The sequence below is a fragment of the Pelophylax lessonae genome (assembly GCF_965119305.1).
Source record: "Pelophylax lessonae genome assembly, chromosome: 2".
NCBI classification, from domain to species: domain Eukaryota; kingdom Metazoa; phylum Chordata; class Amphibia; order Anura; family Ranidae; genus Pelophylax; species Pelophylax lessonae.
This window is the reverse complement of record NC_138769.1, coordinates 34,210,874-34,234,384: the sequence shown is the minus strand read 5'-3', so window position 1 is coordinate 34,234,384 and position 23,511 is coordinate 34,210,874.

Genomic DNA, 23,511 nt, shown 5'->3' with positions numbered 1-23,511 from the left:
GCCCTTGTGTTTGATATTGTGGGGATATTAAAGGCAAAAAATAATAAAAAAACAAACAAAAAAAAAAAAAAAACAAACAAGTTACATTTCCCTCCTCTGTGTAATGGTTTTGCACAGAGCAGCCTGGATCCTCCCCTTCTTGGCTTCTGGCCCCTCCCCCCCACAGCAAGCAGCTTGCTATGGGAGGCACCCGAGCAGGCACACTTCTGTGTGTTCATTCATTGGCCCCGCCCCCTCTCTCTCCTTATTGGCTGTCTTGCTGTGATTTACAGCCAATGTCTCAGCCAATGAGAAGGGAGAGCCGAGGCTCCTGGGCACATCACTGGATCGAGATGGAGCTCAGGTAAGTATTGGGGGAGGGGGGGGGGGCTGCACACAGAACATTTTTTAACCGTTATGCATAGAAAAAACATTCAGCCTTTACAACCGCTTTCACACTTGTGCGACTTGTCCTGCGATTTGGGACTGCAAATGAGTCGTACGCCATGATTTCTAATGAGTACCGTCCACCGTGCGACTTCAAAGTCCCTGCGCTACTTTGGTCCAACTTTAATGCGTTTTGAGGTCCACAGACATAGGTATTGCTTCCAGTCAAAATTGCAGCAAATTGCGACAAAAAAATTGTTGCAAAATTCTGCGACTTTTAGGTTGCACAAGGCCTTAGAACCACTGTAACCTCACCACCACATGTTACAATCTGATTGTACAATCTCCCACAAGGGTGCAGGCAGTGGCCTCCCTAATTTCTGACAGGTTGATTGGATAATTTAGGTAGGTCTTCATTCAACATAGGTTTGATGGATGCGATGCCGCGTCCAACACACGTTGCAATCTGATTGTATGATCTCCTTTGGATGACCATCAGGAACAATGGACTTCCTGATAACTGAGGATAATTGGATGGTTGAGGTAGGTCCTCCTAATCTTGGCAGCTCTAAGGATCACCACACACATTACAATCTGACCGTATCAACTCTGGGATATAAGCACCACCCCCAATCTATCCAATCAAGCTGTGTCCAATCAGGCGTGGTCCTGCACTACATATTTTATGGTAGATCTAAAGGAGATTGTACAATCAGATTGTAATGTGTGTGTTGTGCCTAAAGGCTGATTGTACGGTCAGATTGTATGGGGAGCCTTACTTTAATCCCTTGCCGACCGCCCGCCGCAGTTTTACTGCAGTAGGCTGGCTCGGCCGCGCGAATTGACGTCTGGGTACATCGGTTTGCGGGAGTGGTGCTGGGGGGCGCGCCCACTAGACAGCGAGGATGCCGATCCAGGGGACTGCCGGACATGATTGCCATCGGGCACCCGAGATCGCTCCCCGCTGAGAGAGAAGAACGGTCGGCTGTTGTAAACACATCTGACTGTTCTTCTCCCTGGAATGATCACAGAGCGCCTGTGATCCTTCTATATAGGATCACAGGTCTCTATGGTCATTTCAGAAGCCACGCCCCCCATACAGTTAGAAAACACTCCCCTACTGTTACTGTAATAATGACACTGGCAGGGAAGGGGTTAACACTGGGGATGATCAAAGGGTTAAGTGTGAGCCTAGAGGAGTGATGACAAACCTTGGCACTCCAGAACTACATTTCCCATGATGCTCCACTAGAATGTAGAGAACAGGAGCATCATGGGAAAAGTAGTTCTGGAGTGCCAAGGTTTGTCATCACTCCTCTAGGCTCACATTTAACCCTTTGATCATCCCCAGTGTTAACCCCTTCCCTGCCAGTGTCATTATTACAGTAACAGTGAATATTTTTAGCCCTGATTACTGTAGTAATGTCACTGGTCCCCCCAAAAGTCTCGAAAATATCAGTTAGGGGTCCGAACTGTCTGCCGCAATGTCGTCGTCCCGCTAAAAATTGCAGATTGCCGCCGTTACTAGTAAAAAAATAAATAATTAAATAAAAATGACATAAATCTTTCCTCTAGTTTGTAGACACGATAACTTTTGCTCAAACCAATCAAAATACGCTTATTGCAATTTTTTTTTCTTTTACCAAAAATATGTAGCAGAAAACAAATTGGCCTAAAATGTTAAAAAATTTTGATTTTTACATTTTTTTAATGGGAATGTTATATAGCAGAATGTGAAAAATATTATTTTTTTTTATTTTTTTTCAGAATTGTCGCTCTTTTTTTGTTTATAGCGCAAGAAATAAAAATCGCACAGGTGATTAAATACCACCAAAAGAAAACTCTATTTGTGGGGGGAAAAAGGACATCAATTTTGTTTAGGTACAGCGTCGCACAATTGCGCGATTGTCCGTTAAAGTAACGCAGTGCCGAATCGCAAAAAATGGCCTGGTCATTAAGACCCCTTTCACGCTGGTGCAACTTTAAAGTCGCACGATTTTACCACGACATTGTTGCTGCGATTTTGATGTGAGTTTGACTGGGCTTTGGACCTCAAAACGCATCAAAATTGTGCCAAAGTAGTGCAGCGACTACTTTGAAGTTGGTGCGACTTCAAGTCTCACAGATTTGAATTTTTTACTCATTGGAAATAATGGAGAACGACTTGTCATGCGACTTTGCAGTCCCAAATTGCATGACAAGAAGGGGGGGGGGGGTAAAACCTTCCAGTCCAGAAATGGTAAAAGCTGGCCACATACGCTACAACTGTATTGTAGGATCGTTGATCGTCTCGCTATACACATTACAACCTGACCATACAATCTGATTGTACAATGGACTATAGAATGACTGTAGTCTATGTAAGGCTGACCACACACATTACAATCTGATTGTACAATGGACTTTAGTCCCGGTTCACACTGATGCGGCTGCACCGATCGCATGTAATATCGGAGTGCACTGCTCCGACATTACATGCGATCGGCTGTGCGGTGCGAGTTTAGCCATACACTTTGTATGGCTAAATTCGCACCGCACCCGCAGCAAACACGCACAGGACTCTTTTTTGCAGCCGCATCAGGATCGGATCGCACAGCGGTTCACACTTGTGCGATCCGATCCTGTGCGAACTGCACGATTGCACTGCGATATGCGATCAAACTGGGGGTGTCGTTAACATTACATTGACACCCCCAGCGTATCGCATATGGCAGTGTGAACTGCCGGGGGTGCATTTGCGATGCGGGAACACGCTGCAAATTCGCAGCCTTCCCGCATCGCATGAGTGTGAACCGAGCCTCAGATCTACCAGCAAGTATCTTATACAAGGGTCTGATTGGATAGAAAGGAATGAGTTGGCTCAGGTACAGATAGTTCTGATCACAACTTTGTATCCAATCAGATAGGCCCTTTGCACCACATAGGTGTTGGTAGATCTAAGGTTCTTTCACAATTGTGCGACTTGTCCTACGACTTGGGACTGCAAAGTCACATGACAAGCCGTACTCCATGATTTCCAATGAGTACCATTCATATCTGTGCGACTTCAAGTCACAGCGACTTCAATGTAGTCCCTGCACTACTTTGGTCCGACTTTGGTGCGTTTTGAGATCCATAGACCTCAATAATACACAGGCATTGCTTCAAGTCCAGTCAAAATCGCGGCAAAAAAAACGCAGCAAAATCGTGCGACTTTAAAGTTGCACAAGTGTGAAAGCGGCAGAAAGGAGATTGTACAATCAGATTGTAACGTGTATCTCAAAAGTTGTGATTGTTTTTTTTTTTTTTTTGATTTTTTTTAATGAGTGTATGAAGTTACTCCATATGGTAACATTGTAACAGTGCAGGGAGACGTGTGATTGGCTGAGTGCTCTTTGCTATGTTAGATAAAAGTAATAACTGCGGGGGGGGGGGGGGGGAGGGTATGATCGTCTTCTCATTGTACAGACTGCCGTGTGATGAGTTTGATAATCGCAGGGTTAAATCTTCAGTATCTCCTCCATCTTTTCCTTCCCCGTGTGACCGCGTTTATTTTTCCTTGCGACATCTGCAGCGTTTCATCACGCGGACGCTGGTTTGCTGGTGGCTGCGATGTTTATAGGGGGCGATTCAAGGCGATAAGTCACATTTTTCCTGTTGCGGGAGGGGTGGAATTTTGTTTGCAGCGTTCACTGAATATCGCGTATATATCGCGGGCGATTCCTGCGACGTGCAGCGACGCAGTACTGGAACCGATGTGGGCCTGATGTGTGACGAGCCGTAGAGAAGATAACGAATGCTCGGCGGGCGCAGAGACATTCCAGAATCGCATCGGATTGCCGTTGGCTCAGTACATGCTGGGACTTGTGGATTACAGATGGCTGAGGGGGGGGGGGGGGGTGTTCCGCCATTGTAGGTCCTGGCGTGCTGCACTACATACACATTCTTTATGGTGTAACTAATGGCAAAACTTTTTTTTTTCTTTTTTTTTAGCTTTGGATAGAGTGGAGAGGGATTAGAACCCCTGTCAGGTTTTTATTTCTGTCTGTGTCTCCATTAGGGTGATGCACCCTCTCTATTACGAAAAAAATCGTAAGAGCAAGACTAGGCATGCTCAGAGACGAAAGAACACATACAAAGCAATCCAACACATGACATCACTTCTGAAGTAGAATTCGTAAGAGAATTTTCGTATGAAAGTTACCTCTTCACTTTCCACATCAGACTAGCATGCAACAAAAAACGGATGACAGATCGTCCAATAATCTGATCGTGTGTACGAGGCTTAAGTGTCAGATTCCCCGCTCCACTATATAAGTCGCTGATCACCGCCATTAGTAGTATAAAAATTTTAAAAATCCAGTATATATATCGTATAGTTTGTAGACGCTATAACTTTCACACAAAAAAAAATCCAATACACACTTATTTTATTTATTTATTTATTTATTTTTTGTAGCAGAATACATTAGGGCCAAAATTAATAAGGCCCCTTTCACACATACGGTCCGTTTGTCATCCATCCGTTGATGGATGAAAAATGGACATCAATGCATCTCTACGTAAAAAAGGATGACAACAGATGATCATCAGTTAACATCCATTTTCATCCGCTTCTGTCAATGTCCGTTTTTTGGAACGGATGAATGCTCTTTTTTTCATCCATCACAAAAACGGATCAGACGAAAAACGGATGTAAACGGACAAACGGTCAGTTTTTCATCCGTTTTTGCATTGGTAGTGGATGTAAAAAAAATGGATGAAAAATGGATGAAAACAGATGAAAAACTGATAAAAACGGATGAAAAAAACAGATGAAAACGGACGAAAAACTGATAAAAACTGATGAAAAATGGATGAAAAACGGATGAAAACGGATGAAAAATGGATGAAAAATGGATGAAAACGAATGAAAAACTGATAAAAACTGATGAAAAATGGATGAAAAAGTGATAAAAAGGGATGAAAAATGGTTGAAAATGGATGAAAACGGATGAAAAACTGATAAAAACAGATGAAAAATGGATGAAAAAGTGATAAAAAGGGATGAAAAATGGATGAAAACGAATGAAAAACTGATAAAAACAGATGAAAAATGGATGAAAAACTGATAAAAAGGGATGAAAAATGGATGAAAAACTGATAAAAACGGATGCAAAACAGACGAAAAACTGATAAAAACGGACGAAAAACTGATAAAAACGGATGAAAAATGGATAAAAACGTATGAAAAATGGATGAAAAACGGATGCCAAATGGACGAAAAACTGATAAAAACGGATTAAAAACTGATAAAAATGGATGAAAAACTGATAAAAATGGACGAAAAACTGATAAAAATGGACGAAAAACTGATAAAAACGGATGCAAAACGGACGAAAAACTGATAAAAACAGATGAAAAATGGATGAAAAAGTGATAAAAAGGGATGAAAAATGGATGAAAATGTATGAAAACGGATGAAAAACTGATGAAAACAGATGAAAAATGGATGAAAAACTGATAAAAACTGATGAAAAATGGATGAAAAACTGATAAAAAGGGATGAAAAATGGATGAAAAACTGATAAAAACTGATGCAAAACGAACAAAAAACTGATAAAAACAGACGAAAAACTGATAAAAACGGATGAAAAATGGATAAAAACGTATGAAAAATGGATGAAAAACGGATGCCAAATGGACGAAAAACTGATAAAAACTGACGGAAAACTGATAAAAACGGATGAAAAACTGATAAAAACTGATAAAAATGGACGAAAAACTGATAAAAATGGACGAAAAACTGATAAAAATGGATGAAAAACGGATGAAAAAGGGATACATTTTGACGTGTCTGAATCGATGAACTGAACGGACCGTATGTGTGAAAGGGGCCTAAAGAGATTTTATTTTTTTATTGGATAGGTTTTATAGCAGAAAGTAAAATATATATATATATATTTATTTTTTTACAGAATTTTAATCGTTATATTGCAAAAAATAAAAACCGCAGAGGTGATCAAATACCACCAAAAGAAAGCTCTGTTTATGGGGAAAAAAATGATGTAAATTTAATTTGTGTACAGCGCCCCACAACCGCGCAATTGCCAGTTAAAGTAACGCAGTGCTGTACCGCAAAAAATGTCCTGGTCATTGGGGGGGGGGGGGTAAAACCTTGCGGAGGTCAAGTGGGTAAAGTGGAGGAAGTACTTTTTTTGTTTTTATAAAATAAAAAGTGATTTTGTTGTGCACTGAATATTACAGCCATAGATTGTTTCTTATGTCATACGTTGGCAGATCTATAGGTTGCCCCTCCTCCACACATGAACAAACCCCCTGCAGGGACAGCGTTGTGGTTGTGTTTTTCCTTTAGAGGTTCAGCACCTGTCGGGTTGTTCTGTTTTCGCGGCAATTTTACGCTTAAACACCAGAAATAGCTCAGCATCCTGTAAGAACTGTGTGCATGATGCAACAAAGTTTCAGCAGTTCACATGATCCCTATACCTTCCTCCTGTGCCCAGTGTTGGGCCTATCTTTGCTGTACAGCCATGTTCCCATTGGATTCCCATGGGGGGGTTAAGGGGGACCAACTGAGGTCTGAATAAATTCTCCTCCTGTACAGATGAAAAATCTGGACATTTTCTTTATCAATTTCACCTCCTTAAGATTTACCTCCCCCCCCCTTAATGACCAGGTAATTTTTTTGCGACGCCACTGCGTTACTTTAACTGACAATTGCGCGGTTGTGCGACGCTGTACCTAAATAAAATTGATGTCCTTTTTTTCCCACAAATAGAGCTTTCTTTTGTTGGTATTTGATCACCTGTGCGATTTTTTTTTTTTTTTTTTTTTTTTGCGCTATAAACAAAAAAATACTGACAATTTAAAAAAATTTAAAAAAACTAAATCTATATTTTATTTACTTTCTGCTATAAAACATTCCCAATAAAAAAAATGTAAAAAATCTAATTTCTTCATCCTTTTAGGTCAATTTGTATTCTGCTATCCTTTTTGCGTTATAAACAAAAAAAAAAAAAAAAAAAAGGGAGACAATTCTGAAAAAAAACAAAAAAAAAAAAACAATATATAACATTCCCAAAAAAAATAAAAAATTAAAAATCAAAAGTTTTCATCCTTTTAGGCCAATTTGTATTCTGCTAGATATTTTCGGTAAAAAAAAAAAAAAATCCCAATAAGTGTAATTTAATTGGTTTGCGCAAAAGTGATTGCGTCTTCAAACTAAGTGGAAAGATTTATGTCATTTTTATTTATTTATTTATTTTTACTAGTAATGGCGGCGATTTTTAGCGGGACTGCGACATTGCGGCAGACAGATCGGACCCCTAACTGACATTTTTGACACTTTTGGGGGTACCAGTGACATTACTACAGTTATCAGTAAATCCCAATAAGTGTAATTTGATTGGTTTGCGCATAAGTGATCGCGTCTTCAAACTAGGGGAAAGATTTATGTCATTTTTATTTATTTATTTATTTATTTTTACTAGTAATGGCGGCGATTTTTAGCGGGACTGTGACATTGCGGCGGACAGATCGGACCTCTAACTGACATTTTTGACACTTTTGGGGGTACCAGTGACATTACTACAGTAATCAGTGCTATAAATATGCACTGTTACTGTACTAATGAGGGAAAGGGTTAACACCAGGGTTAAATGTGTCACTTCCCTCCTAGCACAAATCCTCTATTTGCGCTATAAACAAAAAAAAAAAAGGGAGACAATTCTGAAAAAAAAAAAAACAATATATAGCATTCCCAAGAAAAATAAATAAATAAAAATCAAAGTTTTCATCCTTTTAGGCCAATTTGTATTCTGCTACATATTTTTGGTAAAAAAAAAAAAAAAAATTACAATAAGTGTATATTAACCGCTTGCCGCTTGCCGTATATATTTACTGCGGCAGTCAGCCCCTCCTGGGCAAAGCTCCGATGTCCGCCGGTCACTCGCGATCTCCCGCTGGAGAGGGAGAAAGGCAGACGGCTGATGTAAACAAAGCCGCCTGTCATTCTCTCTGATGTAACTGCAGAGATCATACGATCCTGCTATGTAGGATCGTATGTCTCTGTGGTTACATCACTAGCCACGCCCCTTTACAGTTAGAATCACACCCCTAGGGACACACTTAACCCCTTGATCTCTAATAAAGTTAACTCCTTCCCTGCCAGTGTAATTTTTACAGTAACAGTGCATATGTATAGCACTGATTACTGTAGTAATGTCACTGGTAACCCCAAAAGTGTCAAAAATGTCAGTCAAGGGTCCGATCTGTCCGCCGCAATGTCGCAGTCCCGCAAAAAAAATCGCAGATCGCCGCCATTATTAGTTAAAAAAAAAAACAATAAAAATGACATAAATCTTTCCCTTAGTTAATAAACGCGATAACTTTTGCGCAAACCAATCAAAATACGCTTATTGCGATTTTTTTTTTTACCAAAAATATGTAGCAGAAAACAAATTGGCCTAAATGTTAGAAAATTTTGATTTTTTTATCTATCTATCTATCTATCTATCTATCTATCTATCTATCTATCTATCTATCTATCTATCTATCTATCTATCTATCTATCTATCTATCTATCTATCTATCTATCTATCTGTGTATTTATAGGACAGACTTCTGTGATATATATAGAAAGTTTTCCCAGGCTGACACCAGTTCCTCCAGTGCAGTATGATCCAGCAGATGGTTCTCTATGATTTACGGCTCTCATCGTGTCCATGGTGTCACACTGTGGGCATTCTATCCCTTATTCCACCACTTACATACTTGCCTCCCCCCATATGAAACCACTGCACCTGGGTCAGCTGCCCATACTGCCTCCCCCCATATGAAATCACTGCACCTGGGTCAGCTGTCCATACTGCCCCCCCCCATATGAAATCACTGCACCTGGGTCAGCTGCCCATACTGCCCCCCCCCCACCCCCATATGAAATCACTGCACCTGGGTCAGCTGTCCATACTGCCCCCCCCCCCCATATGAAATCACTGCACCTGGGTCAGCTGCCCATACTGCCTCCCCCCATATGAAAACACTGCACCTGGGTCAGCTGCCCATACTGCCTCCCCCCATATGAAATCACTGCACCTGGGTCAGCTGCCCATACTGCCCCCCCCCACCCCCATATGAAATCACTGCACCTGGGTCAGCTGTCCATACTGCCCCCCCCATATGAAATCACTGCACCTGGGTCAGCTGCCCATACTGCCTCCCCCCATATGAAAACACTGCACCTGGGTCAGCTGCCCATACTGCCTCCCCCCATATGAAAACATTGCACCTGGGTCAGCTGCCCATACTGCCTCCCCCCATGTGAAAACACTGCACCTGGGTCAGCTGCCCATACTGCCTCCCCCCATATGAAAACACTGCACCTGGGTCAGCTGCCCATACTGCCTCCCCCCCCATATGAAAACACTGCACCTGGGTCAGCTGCCCATACTGCCTCCCCCCATATGAAAACACTGCACCTGGGTCAGCTGCCCGTACTGCCCCCCCCCCACCCCCATATGAAAACACTGCACCTGGGTCAGCTGCCCATACTGCCTCCCCCCCATATGAAAACACTGCACCTGGGTCAGCTGCCCATACTGCCTCCCCCCATATGAAAACACTGCACCTGGGTCAGCTGCCCGTACTGCCCCCCCCCCCCACCCCCATATGAAATCACTGCACCTGGGTCAGCTGCCCATACTGCCCCCCCCCCCATATGAAATCACTGCACCTGGGTCAGCTGCCCATACTGCCTCCCCCCATATGAAGACACTGCACCTGGGTCAGCTTCCCACACTGCCCCCCCCACCCCCATATGAAATCACTGCACCTGGGTCAGCTGCCCATACTGCCCCCCACCCCCATATGAAAACACTGCACCTGGGTCAGCTGCCCATACTGCCCCCCCCACCCCCATATGAAATCACTGCACCTGGGTCAGCTGCCCATACTGCCCCCCCCCCCCCATATGAAATCACTGCACCTGGGTCAGCTGCCCATACTGCCCCCCCCCCCCCCCATATGAAATCACTTCACCTGGGCCCATTTGAAAAGATCTTCCAGGTCTCCAATGATCAGATGGTAGTTGTATTCATGTTTCATTGAGTAAAATGGGCCTGCAAAGCATTCCATGGTATATAAGGGATGACAGACACGTCAGTGAGTGTGATGTTCACCCCGAGCCGAGTTGTCATGTTGGAACCTGACTACCATGAGACACCCCGAGGCAGTAGGTCAGCTTCAGCTGCGGCCCCCGGGGGCTACAACACTGCTGTCAGATGAGTTCAATGCAGATATTACTGTCCGTCGGTTCTTAGGCATTTCACATCTGCGGGGACATCCCGCTCTGACACATGAATGTTAATGTACATCAGCTGTGCTGGGCCTCGCATTGCCAGTTTAACATTGTGTTCTGGAATGTCACACCCATCCCTAATCCCATTATCCCAGAGAGTGCTGACCACGCCGTGTCCCCCTGTACCAAACATACCCAACACGTGTCAGCTTACATGTCATACTCCCATATGACGTGCGCTCTTCACCATTATAAGGATACGCAACTGGGAATCCATCTCTGGCCAACTTCTAGCGTCAGTTATATAACTTTATGTGGAGTGCATGCATGCTATCGCAGAGCCATCTTTATTATTAATTGGACCAGGGCTGGCCCAAGACATTGTGCTGCCTGGGTCTGTGGGCATGGTACAAGAGAATGCCGGGCTGTGGGCATGGTACAGGAGAATGCGGGGCTGCGGGCATTGTACAAGAGAATGCGGGGCTGCGGGCATTGTACAGGAGAATGCGGGGCTGCGGGCATTGTACAGGAGAATGCGGGGCTGTGGGCATGGTACAGGAGAATGCAGGGCTGCGGGCATGATACAGGAGAATGCGGGGCTGCGGGCATGGTACAGGAGAATGCAGGGCTGCGGGCATGGTACAGGAGAATGCGGGGCTGCGGGCATGGTACAGGAGAATGCAGGGCTGCGGGCATGGTACAGGAGAATGCGGAGCTGCGGGCATGGTACAGGAGAATGCAGGGCTGCGGGCATGGTACAGGAGAATGCGGGGCTGTGGGCATGGTACAGAAGAATGCGGGGCTGTGGGCATGGTACAGGAGAATGCAGGGCTGCGGGCATGGTACAGGAGAATGCGGGGCTGTGGGCATGGTACAGGAGAATGCGGGGCTGCGGGCATTGTACAAGAGAATGCGGGGCTGCGGGCATTGTACAAGAGAATGCGGGGCTGTGGGCATGGTACAGGAGAATGCGGGGCTGCGGGCATTGTACAAGAGAATACGGGGCTGCGGGCATTGTACAGGAGAATGCAGGGCTGTGGGCATGGTACAGGAGAATGCGGGGCTCTGGGCATGGTACAGGAGAATGCAGGGCTGCGGGCATTGTACAAGAGAATGCAGGGCTGCGGGCATTGTACAAGAGAATGCGGGGCTGGGGGCATAGTACAGGAGAATGTGGGGTTGCGGGCATTGTACAAGAGAATGCGGGGCTGTGGGCATAGTACAAGAGAATGCGGGGCTGGGGGCATTGTACAAGAGAATGCGGGGCTGCGGGCATGGTACAGGAGAATGCGGGACTGTGGGCATAGTACAGGAGAATGCGGGGCTGCGGGCATTGTACAAGAGAATGCGGGGCTGCGGGCATGGTACAGGAGAATGTGGGGCTGTGGGCATGGTACAGAAGAATGCGGGGCTGCGGGCATGGTACAGGAGAATGCGGGGCTGCGGGCATGGTACAGGAGAATGCAGGGCTGCGGGCATGGTACAGGAGAATGCGGGGCTGTGGGCATGGTACAGAAGAATGCGGGGCTGTGGGCATGGTACAGGAGAATGCAGGGCTGCGGGCATAGTACAGGAGAGTGCAGGGCTGTGGGCATGGTACAGGAGAATGCGGGGCTGCGGGCATTGTACAAGAGAATGCGGGGCTGTGGGCATGATACAGGAGAATGCGGGGCTGCGGGCATTGTACAAGAGAATGCGGGGCTGCGGGCATTGTACAGGAGAATGCAGGGCTGTGGGCATGGTACAGGAGAATGCGGGGCTCTGGGCATGGTACAGGAGAATGCAGGGCTGCGGGCATAGTACAGGAGAGTGCAGGGCTGAGGGCATGGTACAGGAGAATGCGGGGCTGTGGGCATGGTACAGGAGAATGCAGGGCTGCGGGCATAGTACAGGAGAGTGCAGGGCTGTGGGCATGGTACAGGAGAATGCGGGGCTGCGGGCATTGTACAAGAGAATGCGGGGCTGTGGGCATGGTACAGGAGAATGCGGGGCTGCGGGCATTGTACAAGAGAATGCGGGGCTGCGGGCATTGTACAGGAGAATGCGGGGCTGTGGGCATGGTACAGGAGAATGCAGGGCTCTGGGCATGGTACAGGAGAATGCAGGGCTGCGGGCATTGTACAAGAGAATGCGGGGCTGCGGGCATTGTACAAGAGAATGCGGGGCTGGGGGCATAGTACAGGAGAATGCGGGGTTGCGGGCATTGTACAAGAGAATGCGGGGCTGGGGGCATTGTACAAGAGAATGCGGGGCTGCGGGCATGGTACAGGAGAATGCGGGGCTGCGGGCATGGTACAGGAGAATGCGGGACTGTGGGCATAGTACAGGAGAATGCGGGGCTGCGGGCATTGTACAAGAGAATGCGGGGCTGCGGGCATGGTACAAGAGAATGCGGGGCTGCGGGCATTGTACAGGAGAATGCGGGGCTGCGGGCATGGTACAGGAGAATGCGGGGCTGCGGGCATGGTACAGGAGAATGTGGGGCTGCGGGCATGGTACAGGAGAATGCGGGGCTGCGGGCATTGTACAGGAGAATGCGGGGCTGCGGGCATTGTACAAGAGAATGTGGGGCTGCGGGCATTGTACAAGAGAATGTGGGGCTGCGGGCATTGTACAAGAAAATGTGGGGCTGCGGGCATTGTACAAGAAAATGCGGGGCTGCGGGCATTGTACAAGAAAATGCGGGGCTGCGGGCATTGTACAAGAGAATGCGGGGCTGCGGGCATTGTACAGGAGAATGCGGGGCTGCGGGCATGGTACAGGAGAATGCGGGGCTGTGGGCATTGTACAAGAAAATGCGGGGCTGCGGGCATTGTACAAGAGAATGCGGGGCTGCGGGCATGGTACAGGAGAATGTGGGGCTGCGGGCATTGTACAGGAGAATGCGGGGCTGCGGGCATGGTACAGGAGAATGTGGGGCTGCGGGCATGGTACAGGAGAATGCGGGGCTGCGGGCATTGTACAGGAGAATGCGGGGCTGCGGGCATGGTACAGGAGAATGCGGGGCTGCGGGCATAGTACAGGAGAATGCGGGGCTGCGGGCATTGTACAAGAGAATGTGGGGCTGCGGGCATTGTACAAGAGAATGTGGGGCTGCGGGCATTGTACAAGAAAATGCGGGGCTGCGGGCATTGTACAAGAAAATGCGGGGCTGCGGGCATTGTACAGGAGAATGCGGGGCTGCGGGCATTGTACAGGAGAATGCGGGGCTGCGGGCATGGTACAGGAGAATGTGGGGCTGCGGGCATTGTACAAGAAAATGCGGGGCTGCGGGCATTGTACAAGAGAATGCGGGGCTGCGGGCATGGTACAGGAGAATGCGGGGCTGCGGGCATTGTACAAGAAAATGCGGGGCTGCGGGCATTGTACAAGAAAATGCGGGGCTGTGGGAATGGTACAGGAGAATGCGGGGCTGCAGGCATACTACAGGAGATGCAGTGCTGCGGGCATGGTACATGACACTGCATCTTCTGTAGTATACCCACAGCCCCGCATAATGGCAGGTAGTGTGGCTGTGGAGGAGTGTCACTTACCTGTTCCTGAGGCTTTAGATTTGAAAATGGCGCCGGCCGGCACCAACACGTCACCACGCATGCGCCGCCGCCGCTCGGGAAAGCCCGCACATGTTCGGCTATTTCCGGAAATAGCCGAACATGTATGGGTTTTCCCGAGCGCCGGCGCATGCGCAGTGTGCATGTCGGGCCGGCCGTTTTTTTTTTTTTTTGTACTTTTTTTTTACTTTTTGATCACCGGGACCCATGGTAGGGCCGGCCCTGAATTGGACCCTGGGCAAATATTTTCTTGTGCCCTCCTGAATCCACTTATCAACTATTTGCAGGCAGTGCAGTCTCAAGGGGAAGCTGCCTTGGGCCCCACAACAATGACGAGGCCCGGGGCAGCTACCCCTTTTGCCCCATGTTAAAGACGGCCCTGATGCTATGTGATGCCCTCATCTGCTTTTCACAGAGACCACACTAATACCCCATCTTTGCTCAGGCATAATCCAGAGTCATCATCTACTTCCTGGACTGGGATTTGTAGTTCTTAGCTGTGCTCACAAATGTCTGACACAGATCAGCCCCTGCTGCAGCCTCCCACCTCCTTGCTTCAAAGTTACAATGTACAGTGTAATCACTGCTGAGAGGAGACATAGGAAATGCTTTCTCATCCCTGCAGCAGACTGATGACATTTATCTCAGCCTAGCCAAAGTCACTGAACTAGGGCTAAAAAAAACAGTTTTTTCTGTTAATGATACAAGATGGAGCTTTTCTGAAAAATGATCCTGTTGTTGTATATTGTGTAGTTTCAGACGTGTATTCATTCTGCTTTGTATATTTACTGAAAGGTCCACTTTTTACACAAGCGGGCGGATCTCCAGACTTGATTCTCCGACGATCGGTGAAGAGCAGCGGCGATCGCCGCTCCGCCCCTGGCCCGACTCCCGCTGTGACTGAATACGGCGAGAGCGAGCCTCCAGCGGCGCGTGCGCCGCCGAGAGAGGGGAATTTCTGGTGACGTAGGTCTACGTCGCCAGACGTTATCGAGCCACTTTGCCACAGTACAGCTCTAGTGAGCAGTGCGGAAGTGGTTAAAAAGTTAAAGTGTATGTAAACTCTCACCGCGTAAAATAACCCATTCAGTTTAAAAAAGAAATGAAAGGCAAAACATTTGTATATAGATATAAAAAAAAACATTATTAATACCCTTTTTCCCCCTTTTTTTATAAGTGATCACATAATTTCTGTTCTCAGCTGCAGAAGAAGCTCATAGAGTTGGGGAAGGAGAAACAGCAGGACACTGGTCTTCCCAGTCAATGGCTGTGCAGGCGGGCATGTCAGGACTAGTCTGATCATTGGAGGAGAGCAGGCTGAGTTATCCAGCACAGCTAGAGAACTGACCACGCTGTGCTCTCCTGCCTATTGTGGTCAGTTTTTGATGGGAAAGCAGAGGGACTGGCAGGGATTTCACACAAAGGAAGCAATACAAAGAGAACAGGAGACAAGTACTGTACATGGTACAGCAGGCACATATCAGGAACATGAAATGTTTGGTTGAATTATTCATTAACCGCTTGCCGACCGCCACAAGTACATATACTGCGGCGGTCAGCCCCTCACAGGCAGAGTGACGTACCGGTACGTCACTAGCCTGTGAGGCTCTGGGGAGCGAGCGCGCTCCCGCTCCCGCGCAGTCACGGACCCCCCCCCCCCCGCGCGTGAACGGCAGACCCGATGTCCGCCGGTCACTCTGCGATCGTCAGTGGAGAGGGAGAAAGTCAGGCGGCTAATGTAAACAAGCCGCCTGTCATTCTCCCGTGTAGAAACACTGATCATACGGTTCTACTATGTAGGACCATTGATCAGTGTTCCTACAGCTCAAGCCACAGCCAATCACAGTTAGAATCACGCCCCTAGGGACACACACAGCCCCTCCCTCTCCAATAAAGTTAACCCCTTCACTGCCAGTGTAATTTTACAGTAACAGTGCATATTTATAGCACTGATTACTGTAGAAATGTCACTGGTAACCCCAAAAGTGTCAAAAATGTCAGTCAAGGGTCCGATCTGTCCGCCCCAATGTCACAGTACCGCAAAAAAAATCGCAGATCGCCGCCATTACGCGTTAAAAAAAAAACAACAAAAATCTTTCCCTTAGTTAGTAAACGCGATAACTTTTGCGCAAACCAATCAAAATACGCTTTTTGTGATTTTTATTTTTTACCAAACATATGTAGCATAAAACAAATTGGCCGAAAATGTTAAAAAATTTTGATTTTTACTTTTTTTTTTGGGGGGGGGGAATTTCATATAAAAAATGTGAAAAATATTGTTATTTTTGCAAAATTGACGCTCTTTTTTTGTTTATAGCGTGTCTTCAAAAAATCGCACAGGTGATCAAATACCACCAAAAGAAAGCTCTGTTTGTGGGAAAAAAAGGAAGTCAAATTCGTTTAGGTACAGCGTCGCACGACCGCGCAATTGTCCGTTAAAGTCACGCAGTGCCAAATCGCAAAATACCCCCTGGTCTTTTAGCAGCCAAATCCTCCGGGGTTTAAGTGGTTAATACAAAGTTTTTCTTGGCTTTATGTAAAGTAGTAAACAGTCAGAAACCCTGTTAGGTTTTATTGCCTATTGGGGAGAGTTTCCTTCACTTCCTGTTTTGGAGACACAGCAGGAAGTGAGAGAATCTCTCTTAGGAAGTTGTCCCCATTAGACGATTTCCACCCACCTCCTTTTCAGGTAACCGCTGTAAAATTTTAGCTCAGTGGTCCAAAGTCCCCAGGACAAATCAAAAGGGTCCATCCCCCCCAGCAGGGATGCTGATGGCAATAAATACCTGACAGGGGTTCTAATTTTACTGCATCCAAATGTTGAAAAAAAATGGCTTTAGATACACTTTAATTATATAAGTAAAAATAATATTTCTATATTTCTAAAAAAAAAAATGCTCACAGGTGGAAGCATGAAACTAGAATATACTCTTCACCATCCAGTCCCTGGTGGAGGATCATAGGAGTTGTAATTCACAAAACAGCTGGAAGATTTCACACTGACCTCCGATAATCCTTGTCTATAAAAACCGAGCCGGGACTATTTTTATATGGGGTTTCAGCCTTAGCACTCCGCCCAGAATAGCAGAGCAGGGAGCTCCGTGTTCACACTTGGAAGGTTTCTTAGAAAGTTGACAGTTAGGTTGGACTAGGGCAGAGGCTCAAACACTAGAAGGGGGACACGCGGTCCTCCTGTCCAAATACAGCAATTTTGTTTTGCGGTGGAATGTTGAAACACTGGGGGTTTTCTTTTTTTGTTTTTTTTGTTGTAGTTATGGGTGATCCTTATGTAGCACTTATCTCTAATGGAGCCACTAATGGATAGGTCCCCTGATCCCAGATGACAACGACCCTTCTGGCAATGCCGCACCCTCTGACACCCTCAGACTTTTCATTTCTGGAAATACTCAATAATAACACTACAAACAATGAGAGGACCCTTTAAAGCATGGGTGTCCAACCTTTTGGCTTCTCTGGGCCACATTGAGTGTAGAGAAATTTTCTCGGGCCGCATATAAAATATATACTATTTGTTAAGGTATATAAGTAATAAAACACCGCCGCTCCCTTCCCGCGCTGCCGCGCCCCCCAGCACTAATTTAACACAACTAGTGAATGATCCCCTCCGAGGCTGCCTCTGTGGTCGTGCCCCCGACTCGACTTCCTTCCTCCCCAGCAACAAAAAAATAAATTGTCAGGGGGCCTGTGGTCAGGCTGCATGCGGCCCCCGGGCCGCAGGTTGGACATGCCTGCTTTAAAGTGTCTTAGTAACTGAACCCCGAATCTAGGGAACCCTGAGTGTTCTCTGCCTTTTTCCTCCTCCTGCAAGCTCTCTGTCTTCTTTGGACTTGTAGTCCCATTCAGTCCTTGGCTTAAATGAGAACTGTCTCCTGGGGACTACATTCCCCACAGTTCCAGGCAACTCCCAGCAGTCTCTTTTCTCTCCCAGTCTGCACAGCAGCCAATCACAATGTCCTCTGCTGTTCTGGGCAGTGGGTGGAGTTTCTCTCTGGCTCACTGCGGCTGCAAAACAGCCAAAGCAAAATGTCCTGCGGCCGCTTCTCTCTCTCACTCTTCTCCTCCTGTTTAGGCTGCTTCCACACTGATTTTACATTGCTAAAAATGCAATTATTTTAAATCCAAGGGGACTCTTCACACCACAGAACTGCAGGGGCAGTGCATTTTATATGCTGCATCTTTGGTGTCGTTTTCAAAGTCGTACTAACGACGCAGGTCCCCATAGCAATAAATAAAAAACGCCGCATTTTTGGTGCATTTTTTAAGTCATATATCCAAGTTTTAAAGTATATATAAAGAGCGCTACCCTATATGGATTCTTTCTATTACCTCCTGTTTAAATATAAACAAAGGAAATATCAATCAACCATGAATGATTAAACAAATAAATCATAATTCATTTGGTCTGCTAAGTTTCCTTAGACCCCAGATGATGTCTTAGCAGACGAAACGCATTGGATCCATGCTCTATCCAGGCCATTGCATTAAACATGCTGTTGCCTTCCTGCTGGCTCATATGACAAGCTTTTGATCTTTGGATGTAATGTAAGTTTTCTACCATTTTTTAATAAATTTGCCCTCTGGATCCCATTGAAGCTGATTAACTACTTCCAGTCCGCGCTATAGCCGAAGTACGGCTGCAGCGCAGACTCGAATTTTCGGGAGACCGTCTTTAAATGGCCTCCCAGAGACAGGCTCCCCGCACGCTCCCGCGAGCGCGCATCGGGGAAAATCTGTTTCGGCCGTGTCCCTTGGACACAGCCAATCACAGATCGTGGTAAATGGCCAATCACAGCGGCCATTTACCACGTGATCGGCCCATGCAATGAGAGATGATCTCATATGTAAACATATGAGATCATCTCTCATCGCCAGCGCTCCTTCCTCACACAGAGACTGCAGTGTGAGGAAGGAGGAGAGCCGATCAGCCGTCGGGGACACAGAGGAATGTAATCAGGGCACTGATCACCAGTGCCCTGATTACACAAGGTAAAAAACATACACAAAGTGCCCACCATCAGTGCCCACCATCAGTGCCCCCCCATCAGTGCCCATAGTGCTGCCAGTCAGTGCCTGCTCATATAGGCACTGATGAGCACTGACTGGCAGCACTATGGGCACTGAGTGTGGGCACTGATGGTGCTGCCCATCAGTGCTCATCAGTGCCGCCCATCAGTGTTCATCAGTGCTACCCGTCAGTGTCCATCAGTGCCACCCGCCAGTGCCCATAAGTGCCGCCCGTCAGTGCCGCCTCTCAGTGCCCAGCAGTGCCACCTCTCAGTGCCCAGCAGTGCCACCTCTCAGTGCCGCCTATCAGTGCTCATCAGTGCGCCATATTAGTACCTCCTCATCAGTGCCCATAAGTGCCACCTCATCAGTGCCCATAAGTGCCACCTCATCAGTGCCCATCAGTGCCGCCTCATCAGCGCACATCAGTGAAGGAGAAAAATGTATTTATTTTCAAAATTTACTTGCAGAAAATAAGAAAAACTTTTTTTTTTTTCAAAATTTTCTGTCTTTTTTCTTTTTTTTTTGTAAAAAATAAAAAACCCAGAGGTGATTAAATACCACCAAAAGAAAGCTCTATTTGTGTGAAAAAAATGATAAAAATTTCATATGGGTACAGTGTAGCATGTGTCATTCAAAGTGTGAGAGCGCTGAAAGCTAAAAATTGGTCTGGATGGGAAGGGGGTTTGAGTGCACAGTAGGCAAGTGGTTAAAGGAGTTGTAAAGTCAGGAAGGTTTTTTTATCTTAAAGTACAAGGACTGTGAGGCTTTAAAATACTGTTCTGTAGTATAGGATAAAAAGCCTTCTGTGTGTAGCAGCCCCCCCAGCACCCCTAATACTTACCTGTGCCCCCTCTCTTTCTAACGATATGAACGAGTCCCTCGGCCGTCCTGGGACTCTCCCTCCTGATTGGCTCAGATACAGCCGTGGCTCCATTGGCTCCCGCGGCTGTCAAAGTTAGGAGAGTGAGGGGGCGGGGCTGAATGGCAGCTCTGTGTCTGAATGGAGACACGGAGCTGCAGCTCCGCTTGGGTGCCCCCATAGTAAGCTGCTTGCTGTGGGGGCACTCGATAGGAGGGAGGGGCCAGGAGCAGGAACGAGTGACCCGAGGATCCGGGCTGCTCTGTCCAAAACCAACTGCACAGAGGAGGTAAGTATAACATGTGTGTTATTTTTATTTAAAAAACAGAGACTTTACAATCACTTTAAGCAAAGATCATGCTTGATTGGCTTCTTTTCATGCCAGTACTGCCAAGGAATGACAGCACTGAAACCAGAATTAACTTAATGCTTTTCGCTTACGCGTTCATTCACCGGATAAACAATCGACAATTAGATGATTGCTGATTCCTCTCCACTCTACCCACTGACACCCCCCCATGAGACTGTGGAGACCAGGATACTGGTAGTAATTCAACTTCAAAGACTGCATCAATGTATGCATTGTGTACTGTTTACTTTTTACGTCAATAAAAAATGATTGTACCTGAAAGACAGGAGGCTACAGGGTAGGGGCTAAGAGGTGCAGAAGGAAGGTCACACCCCCGAAGAGTCGGCTGAACCCTTATTTATAGAAGATCCAAGCTCATACTGAATATTTCTGCCTGGAGTTGAGTTTTAGAGACAGGAGGCTTCAGGGGAGGAGCTAAGAGCTGCAAAACAAGAGGTCATGCCCCCAAAGAGTCAGCTGAACCCTTACTTATAGGAGATGCAGGCTCATACTTAAAACTTCTGCCTGGAGTTGAGCTTTAGAGACATTTCTGGTTGGAGTTGAGGTTTAGAGACAGGGGGCTTCAGGGGATGAGCTAAGAGGTACAAAAGGAAGGTCACACTCTGAAGAGTCGGCCGAAACCTTACCTATAGAGGATCCAAGTGCATACTGAATATTTCTGCCTGGAGTTGAGCTTTAGAGACAGGAGGCTTCAGGGGATGAGCAAAGAAGTGCAGAAGGAAGGTCACACCCCTGAAGAGTCGGCTGAACCCTTACTTATAGGGGATCCAAGCACATACTGAATATTTCTGGTTGGAGTTGAGGTTTAGAGACAGGGGGCTTCAGGGGATGAGCTAAGAGGTGCAAAAGGAAGGTCACACTCTGAAGAGTCGGCCTAACCCTTGCCTATAGAGGATCCAAGTGCATACTGAATATTTGTGCCTGGAGTTGAGCTTTAGAGATAGGATGCTTCAGGGGATGAGCTAAGAGGTGCAGAAGGAAGGTCACCCCCCTTTAGAGTCAGCTGAACCCTAACCTATAGACAGGAGGCTTCAGGGGAGGAGCTAAGAGCTGCAAACCGAAAGGTCACGCCCCCAAAGAGTCAGCTGAACCCTTACGTATAGGAGATGCAGGCTCATACTGGAAACTTCTGCCTGGAGTTGAACTTTAGAGACAGGAGGCTTCAGGGGATGACCAAAGAGGTGCAGAAGGAAGGTCACACTCCAAAGAGTCGGCCGAACCCTTACCTATAGAGGATCCAAGTGCATACTGAATATTTATGCCTGGAGTTGAGCTTTAGAGACAAGAGACTTCAGGGGGGGAGCTAAGAGCTGCAAAAGGAAGTTCACACCCCCGAAGAGTATGCTGAACCCTTACTCATAGGAGATGCAGGCTCATACTGAATATTTATGCTTAGAGTTGAGTTTTAGAGACAGGAGGCTTCGGGGGAGGAGCTAAGAGCTGCAAAAGGAAGGTCACACCCCCGAAGAGTTGGCTGAACCCTTACTTATAGGAGATGTAAGCTCATACTGAATATTTTTGCAGTACAAGGACTGTGAGGCTTTAAAATACTGTTCTGTAGTATAGGACATGACTGTATACTTCTAATTATTTCCTAAGCTGGCCACACACTTTTCAGTATTATTGTACGATCTCTGTACAGCTTCCTTTGTATTTACCAACAGCTAAAATAAATTGTGAGACAACCCATTTAGATTGTATCTAAACATGTAGTCATTGGTACATCTGGCCATACACTTCACAATCTGATTGTACAATCTCCATGCAGTCTCCTTTCTCAGAATCTACTCATTATTTTGACATGTGATTTTCACTGATGGTGGCCTTTTATTTCCATATGCTTTGTTTGGATTGCCCCGGGATATTGATGGGTTTAATTTAGACAAAATAGGTATTTTAAAGCCATCCCATTGATATTCTGTAGGAAATAATCACAAAAATTTACAGCCAGCTGCAACTTGTCCACAGATCATGTATACCTCACTTTACTGCCTTCAGGCCCCCCTTCATAAAATTATTCCCCTAACCACATAAACTAAACATCAGAAAAATGATAGATATTAAAACAAGCAGATTTTCCATCAAGCGATCAGCTCTCAGTTCTCTAGTCAGATGAGCTTAACCTGCTTATATTTGGCCTTCTCTAGTTCCTCCCTTCCCCTCAGTATCAACATGCTAACAAAATGTATAAATATAATCTTTCTGTTTTCACTACATACTTGTTTTAAACCCAGTGACACCATCACTTGTTCTCTGTGCTTCTCTATGCAATGCAGGAAGATTGTGGCTGGTGAGAGGGGCTAGTGGGTGCTGTACTTCCTGAAAACATTGCAGCACCTTGCCTCAGTACTTTAGCCTTGGTGCAAGTAGTGGGCTGCCTCTTGCAAACTTTAAAATGCCTTCATGGGTTGATGTCAATCTGGAAAATGGTTGTAGGCAGGTTGTATTGTCATGCAGACCACCCACATTTGATGCTGAGCCTCCATGATAAAGGGGCTGGCCCGGGACAGTCAGGCAGAGTAATGGTGGACGTCCTCCAGGCAGACAAAATGAGAGGGGGTTCCAGGTTACTGCAGCTTCTAGTGGACTTGGAGGGACATGGCTGGTTATTTTGTGTTCCACCTCATTGGAGAGATTTCCCATCACTTCCTGTTCCAGTGGCCTTCATCATTGGCTCAGCCGTGGCCTTGGATAGGAAGGGCTCAGCAAGTAACAACGACCTGCTTACATTTCAATGCATTATCATTTTATTTAAATATTTGTATATCTCTAGCCTTGGGCCCATCAGGGGTTCAATTAGTAGACCTGGCTGCCAGTGGCGTAGCGTGGGTTGTCAGCACCCGGGGCAAGGCAAGTAATTTGCGCCCCCTAACCTGCGGATTTTAGCACTCGAGTCTCTTCCACTAGATTAGTTAAAGAAACCCTTACCCCCTAAGCACATGTATTGTTTGTTATGAAAATACTGATGTAATTAAAGTAAAATGCATCTAAATACAAGTTTGAATGACCAGCATGCCCCCTTTCAATGCAGAGAGACCAGCGTGCCCCCTTTCAATGCAGAATG